This window comes from Oncorhynchus nerka, linkage group LG19 (assembly GCF_034236695.1).
Source record: "Oncorhynchus nerka isolate Pitt River linkage group LG19, Oner_Uvic_2.0, whole genome shotgun sequence".
In the NCBI taxonomy this organism is placed as follows: domain Eukaryota; kingdom Metazoa; phylum Chordata; class Actinopteri; order Salmoniformes; family Salmonidae; genus Oncorhynchus; species Oncorhynchus nerka.
The window spans coordinates 3822464-3830095 of record NC_088414.1 but is presented as its reverse complement, the minus strand read 5'-3'; the positions used below and the strand labels follow the sequence as shown (position 1 = coordinate 3830095).

General features: G+C 42.3%; 1 long non-coding RNA gene across 1 annotated transcript; it reads right to left on the bottom strand.

The window, feature by feature from the left end:
* Nucleotides 1-3300: 3300 nt before the first annotated feature.
* On the bottom strand, nt 3301-5354 carry LOC135562353 (uncharacterized). Its single transcript, XR_010459871.1, has 3 exons — nt 5268-5354; nt 4965-5135; nt 3301-4832 (listed from the first exon to the last, which is right to left on the bottom strand). It is a non-coding gene; the product is annotated as an uncharacterized LOC135562353 (long non-coding RNA).
* Nucleotides 5355-7632: the final 2278 nt, after the last annotated feature.

The following is a 7632-nucleotide window of genomic DNA, read 5'->3' as shown; positions in this document are numbered from 1 at the left end:
GAGGCTTTCAAAAAGCTCCCTGATCTTTGTAGTTGAATCTGTGCTTGAAATTCAATACATGACTGAGGGACCGAGGTATGGGTAGTTATTAAAAAATAATGTCAACCCCTATTAAGTCCATATAACATAATCTGTAATTTGTTAAGCCAAATTTAACTTGTTAACTAATTTAGATATGCCTTTATAAAAATAAATCACACATTTCTTCCACTTTGACATTAGAGTTGATTGTTTACAAAAAAAAATCTAAATTAAATCAATTTCAAGCCGATGTAACACAATAAAATGTGAAGAAATCCAAGGGGTTTGAATACAAGGTACTTTTATGTATAGTAGTTGAAATATTATATTTGAGGAGGCGCTGGACCAACGTGAGATTAGGTGCAAACTAAAATCATCAAACCCTTTGAAAGGAATAGGTGCAACCCTTGCTCACGATTATATAGTGAATTATTTATTTTCTGCTTAAAAAAACATGACATTACTTTTTTATGTTTTCTTTGTCTTACAGTGGCAAGAAAATGGGACGATGACTGGATCAGGTTTCTCCAGTTTAACCTCTACTTCATGCACAAATGTATTCCTCACTCTCCCTTCACATGTATCCCTGTCAATCATAAATGGTTGGCCAAATTCGCCATGATTTACCATTGAAACATTCACGGGGCATCAGCACGCCAACCATTTGATCTCAATTAGTTTCATGAGAATATTGCATTTAGATATTCTTGACATACAAAAGTATTGCAACAGTGACACATTTTTTGTTGTTTTTGGATCTGTACTCCGGAACGTTGTCTTTGAAATTATACAATGACTATGAGGTTAAAGGTCAGACTATCAGCTTTAATGAGGGTATAAAACAATGACTATGAGGTTAAAGGTCAGACTATCAGCTTTAATGAGGATATAAAACAATGACTATGAGGTTGACGTAGACTATCAGCTTTAATGAGGGTATAAAACAATGACCATGAGGTTAAAGGTCAGACTATCAATTTTAATGAGGGTATAAAACGTCGGCGCACTATTAGAAAAGGCGCACAGGTTAACATACACAGTTCTTCATTTTACCTGGGCCTTTTCCAATATAGTAAAGCTACAACATTCTGTTTGGAACAAATTAATGCACATCTGAGACTTAAAGGTCACATGTTTCCTTCCGTCTTTCTACTGGAACGATGTTAGTTCAGTGGATAAAGGTACTGGATCCTTTCTTTCCAAATGCCACCCTATTCCCTTGAAAGTGCACTACATTTGACCAGAGGCCTAGGCACATAGTACAATCATAATACAATGTTGATATATTAGTTATGAGCAGTGGATTGGGCTGATCAACTTTTGTACTTGAATGTCTGATGAGTAATGAGAAAAGAATCATCAAAATGAATGAGAATGTAGTATTTTGGCTGGCTGACATTGTCCTTCACAATTCATATCCAAGTTTATTATAGGCCTATAGGCTAGGCACAGCTAGGCTATATATTATAATACATAGGCCTACGTGTATATCAACACAGATTACATTTATATATAATGCTATAACGTATATTACTTTACCTGCCTTTTTATAGGCCTGAGTCATATTGACAAGCAGCATGTTTAGGGCATTGAGGCATACAGTATATCTGCTTGGTATCGAGGCTAGTTGTCCACGGAAAGTATTTGATGAAGATGAGAGTGAAATCATTCCACAACTGCTTTTTTCGAATAGACAGTGACATTTTCATCATTGTTGCTTATCAGGAATATGATGTGCCGAGGACCATGGCAATAGAGGTGTGGTTATAAGGCCTTGTGGGTAATGGGTATCGGGGTTATAAGGCCAATGACTGTTGAATGTCTATTTTTGAACTTCTAGAAGCGTCAATATCGATGTTACAACGTTTATATAAGCATTTCTGTACATACACTTGTTTTCTGCCATGAACCTTTATACACCCCTAGGAAACCTTTGTAAGAGGTCAGGTCTGGTCATGGATCCCCAAAAATATGTTTTTGTTTTTTTGTATCTCAATTTTATGGCTTGGCACAAATAATCCTTTGCATGAATCAGACATAATTATGCAATCCCATACCCCTGGTGGCCATGGGGTGCTCAGTAGCACCACCAACAGTTGACTTTCTCCCAAACTTTGATGATTTTTTAATCAAGAATAAATAGGAATATTTCCAATTTTGCAACTTAACACACAAGAGAAATGATCTTCCCAAAAGATGCCATGGGTCAGAATTGGGTCAGCATAATATAATACAATAATCACTTGAATCATTCTGTGTCCATACTTTTGATGAAGTGTGAGTGCCTGTAGATTCTAGGCAACATGGGAGAGCAGATGGGAGAGTCAGTTCTAGTACTCAGGTACATGTAAAGTCACACAAACTACTTGAGTGAGAGTAAAGAAGTAACTGGTCAAAGTACTATGTACTAGTTAAGCATTTGTACATCTCATCATACATACATAACAAGGAATTGTTGACTTAAAAGCCCATAACTAATGTACTGATGTAGCGCCATCAGGATGCAAATGATTACTTGAAGGCCAAAAAAAAAGGTTAACTAAACTAATAAGCACAGGAGCACAGTACAGTTTAACAATGTTTTCAATCGGCAATCACCAGGTGAAACAATAAATCATTCTCCCCGTCAAAGGTTCTGTAAAAAGGGATGGGGCTGGAGAAACGGAACCATAGTTCCAGTGGTGTCAATCTCATTCCATGGAGAGCCTAGTGTATGGTGCTTTTTCCTTTCAATTAAGACCTAGACAACCAGGTGTGGGGAGTTCCTTAGTAATTAGTGACCTTAAGTCATCAATAATGTACAAGGGAGGAGCAAAAACCCACAGACACTCAGCTCACCCGTGGAATGAGTTTGACACATGCTAGGCTGTATGTTTACATTTACTTTGTTTACAAACAATCCAAAAGTGGATGTAGCAACTGCATATTTTCTATTTAAAGGGGTGCATCGGACCTGGTCATGTGACCGGGCAAAAGCAGTAACAGACGAGCGCCCTTCTCAGATATGTGCCACATGATCACATCGTCAACAAGGAAGAAACAAACGTTTATTTTCCATAAAATGTTCAAACTATTTTTCCTTAGGAAGGCAGATAAAGCACATATTTTTCACCCAGTGCAAACTGCGTCCACCCAAACGGACACCTTCAGGCTGTGATAGATTCCTAGTCATCAGCTCTCCTCTTCCAGGAGGTCATCTAGTAAGTTATCTTCTAGGAGACCTCTGGAGAGTGTCTTCTGGGCCTGACTCTCCTCTGAAGCATGGAGAAGAGACTGTATATCAGTTGGACAGAGTCCTGGTGTCTTCTGGGGCTGCTGACTCTCCTCTGAAGCATGGAGAAGAGACCTCTGCTCCCAGCTTCCGACTGATTCAATTGACACCAACAATCATAATGTGTCGGGTAAATAAACTCATCAAAAATAGAAATGTCCCTTTTTCAGGACCCCGTCTTTCAAAGATAATTCGTAAAAATCTAAATAACTTCACTGATCTTCATTGTAAAAGGTTTAAACACTGTTTCCCATGCTTGTTCAATGAACCATAAACAATGAATGAACATGCACCTGTGGAACGGTCGTTATGACACTAACAGCTTACAGGCAATTAAGGTCACAGTTAGGACACTAAAGAGGCCTTTCTATTGACTCTGAAAAACACACAAAAAAAGATGCCCAGGGTCCCTGCTCATCTGCGTGAACGTGCCTTAGGCATGCTGCAAGGAGGCATGAGGACTGCAGATGTGGCCAGGGCAATAAATTGCCATGTCTGTACTGTGAGACGCCTTCGACAGTGCTACAGGGAAACAGGATGGACAGCTGATTGTCCTCGCAGTGGCAGACCACGTGTAACAACACCTGCACAGGATCGGTACATCCGAACATCACACCTGCGGGACAGGTACAAGATGGCAACAACAACTGCCGAGTTACACCAGGAACGCACAATCCCTCCACCAGTGCTCAGACTGTCCACAATAGGCTGAGAGAGCCTGGACTGAGGGCTTGTAGGCATGTTGTAAGGCAGGTCCTCACCAGACATCACCGGCAACAACGTTGACTATGGGCACAAACCCACCGTCGCTAGACCAGACAGGCCTGGCAAAAAGGGCTCTTCACTGACGAGTTGCTGTTTTGCCTCACCAGGGGTGATGGTCGGATTTGCGTTTATTGTCGAAGAAATGAGCGTTACACCGAGGCCTGTACTCTGGGGCGGGATCGATTTGGAGGTGGAGGGTCCGTCATGGTCTGGGGCATTGTGTCACAGCATCATCGGACTGAGCTTGTTGTCATTGCAGGCAATCTCAACGCTGTGTGTTACAGGGAAGACATCCTCCTCCCTCATGTGTTACCCTTCCTGCAGGCTCATCCTGACACGACCCTCCAGCATGACAATGCCACCAGCCATACTGCTCACTCTGTGCGTAATTTCCTGCAAGAAAGGGATGTCAGTGTTCTGCCATGGTCAGCGAAAAGCCCGGATCTCAATCCCATTGAGCACGTCTGGGACCTGTTGAATTGGAGGATGAGGGCTAGCGCCATTCCCCCCAGAAAGTCCGGGAACTTGCAGGTGCCTTGATGGAAGGGTGGGGTAACATCTCACAGCAAGAACTGGCAAATCTGGTGCAGTCCATGAGGAGATGCACTGCAGTACTTCAGTACTTCATGCAGCTGGTGACTAATAACTTACCCCCCTTGTTCAGGGACACATTATTCCATTTCTGTTACTCACATGTCTGTGGAACCTGTTCAGTTTATGTCTCAGTTGTTGAATCTTGTCGTGTTCATACAAATATTTACACATGTTGAGTTTGCTGAAAGTAAACGCAGTTGACAATGAGAGGACGTTTCTTTTTTTGCTGAGTTAACAATGAAGTATTCCTTAAATGCAATAGCAATTACAGGGTGCCAACATAAATTGTACATATTAATGAAAATTCCCCTACTTTGCCTGCTTAGGTCAGGTGCCACATGTGAAGCAAGGTCTTGCACATTCTCCGATTCCCTCTTTAGGCTTTCCCAGTGCTGCTGGACTTCCTTTAGGACAATTACCTCTTCCTCCTTCAGCCGTCTCAGGAGCATCACCCGGCCAAAGGCTATTGTCTTTGTGAGGTCAGCTGTAAATTCAGAAGAATGCAATGTGGATTTGTACCTTTAATGGCTTTACTGTCTGTGTTTTTGCGCAACTGAACAAACACAGATATCAAAACAGAAACATAGTTATTGTGACTCACAAACATATTACTTACTTTGTCAACGCCATACATGAAGGTCTGCGGAAAGGATCTCATCTGCAGATGGTATTGCTGAATCTGGTGGGGGAAAAATGAAACTGCACACTGCTCTTGATAGAATCACTGATCTTTAATAAGCTTACGCATCGGCCTCACTGCCAGTCACCAGCTGCATGAAGTACTGAAGTACTGCAGTGCATCTCCTCATGGACTGCACTCCTCACTGCCGATACTTACGTATCGTGGCCGATACGTAAGTTCATTCAAGATCAGTGATACTATCAAGAGCAGTGTGCGGTTTCCTTTTTCCCCTCATTTGTCCAACTGTTACCATGCACCTGCAAAGAAGATTGCTCAGATGTGCGAGTGCCTTTTGAATTTTGAATTGCTGAATCTGGTACAAGGGTGTTGTACTCCTCTATGGCAGCTGTTCATTTGGCCTTTTCTTCAAATATCTTTCTGCGCAGAGGGTGTCGTTTCTTGCATCCATCTGTCATCACAACAAAGGGAGAACGGAATTATTTGATCAATTGAATGGCTTTTAAATGAAAGAGAACTTCAGTGTGTGCAATTCAATATTCATTAAATGTAACAAACCTGTCTGACGGTAGAGGTTCTGTTTCCTTTGTTTGCTGCTAAGAAACAGGACTTCGATTGTTCTCTGTACTACCTAGGGACCATCCGTGTTCTCAGCTGTTTCCTCTGAAATACAATACATCTATAAATTAACACTATATCTCCAACGAGTATACACTTCCCGGAGGAACATGTGAAGATTTACAGTGGGGAGAATCTAAAACAAAAATCCAGAAAATCACATTGTATGATTTTTAAGTAATTCATTTGCATTTTATTGCATGACATAAGTATTTGATACATCAGAAAAGCAGAACTTAATATTTGGTATAAAAACCTGTTTGTAATTACTGTAACGGTTTTCTTCTGGTGAAAGAGAGGCGGACGAAAATGCAGCGTGGTTATGTTTTGTACATCTTTAATAAAGATGAAAGTACAACAATCTACAAAACAAGAAACGTGAAAAAACCGAAACAGTCCTATCTGGTGCCACAAAGACAGGAACAATCACCCACAAGAGACATAAAGAATATGACTGCCTAAATATGGTTCCCAATCAGAGACAATGATAAACTCCTGCCTCTGATTGAGAACCACTCTAGGCAACCATAGACTTACCTAGAGTACTACTCTAACCACAATCCCATTACTACAAACAACCCCAGACAAAACAAACCACATAAATCCCCATGTCACACCCTGTCCTAACCAAAATAATAACGAAAACACAGAATACTAAGGCCAGGGCGTGACAATTACAGAGATCATACGTTTCCTGTAGTTCTTGACCAGGTTTGGGATTTTGGCCCACTCCTCCATACAGACCTTCTCCAGATCCTTCAGGTTTCGGGGCTGTCGCTGAGCAATACGGACATTCAGCTCCCTCCAAAGATTTTCTATTGGGTTCAGGTCTGGAGACTGGCTAGGCCACTCCAGGACCTTGAGACACTTCTTACAGGGCCACTCCTTAGTTGCCCTGGCTGTGTGTTTCGGGTCATTGTCATGCTGGAAGACTCAGTCACGACCCATCTTCAATGCTCTTACTGAGGGAAGGATGTTGTTGGCCAAGATCTCGCGATACATGGTCCCATCCATCCTCCCCTCAATACGGTGCAGTCGTCCTGTCCCCTTTGCAGAAAATCATCCCCAAAGAATGATGTTTCCACCTCCATGCTTCACGGTTAGGATAGTGTTCTTGGGGTTGTACTCATCCTTCTTCTTCCTCCAAACACGGTGAGTGGAGTTTAGACCAAAAAGCTCTATTTTTGTCTCATCAGACCACATGACCTTCACCCATTCCTCCTCTGGATCATCCAGAGGGTCATTGGCAAACTTCAGACGGGCCTGGACATGCGCTGGCTTGAGCAGAGGGACCTTGCGTGCGCTGCAGGATTTTAATCCATGACGGCGTAGAGTGTTACTAATGGTTTTCTTTGAGACTGTGGTCCCAGCTCTCTTCAGGTCATTGACCAGGTCCTGCGGTGTAGTTCTGGGCTGATCCCTCACCTTCCTCATGATCATTGATGCCCCATGAGGTGAGATCTTGCATGGAGCCCCAGACCGGGGGTGATTGACGTCATCTTGAACTTCTTCCATTTTCTAATAACTGCGCCAACAGTTGTTGCCTTCACACCAAGCTGCTTGTCTATTGTCCTGTAGCCCATCCCAGCCTTGTGCTGGTCTACAATTTTATCCCTGATGTCCTTACACCCTCTCTTGTCTTGGCCATTGTGGAGAGGTTGGAGTCTGTTTGATTGAGTGTGTGGACAGGTGTCTTGTATACAGGTAACGAGTTCAAACAGGT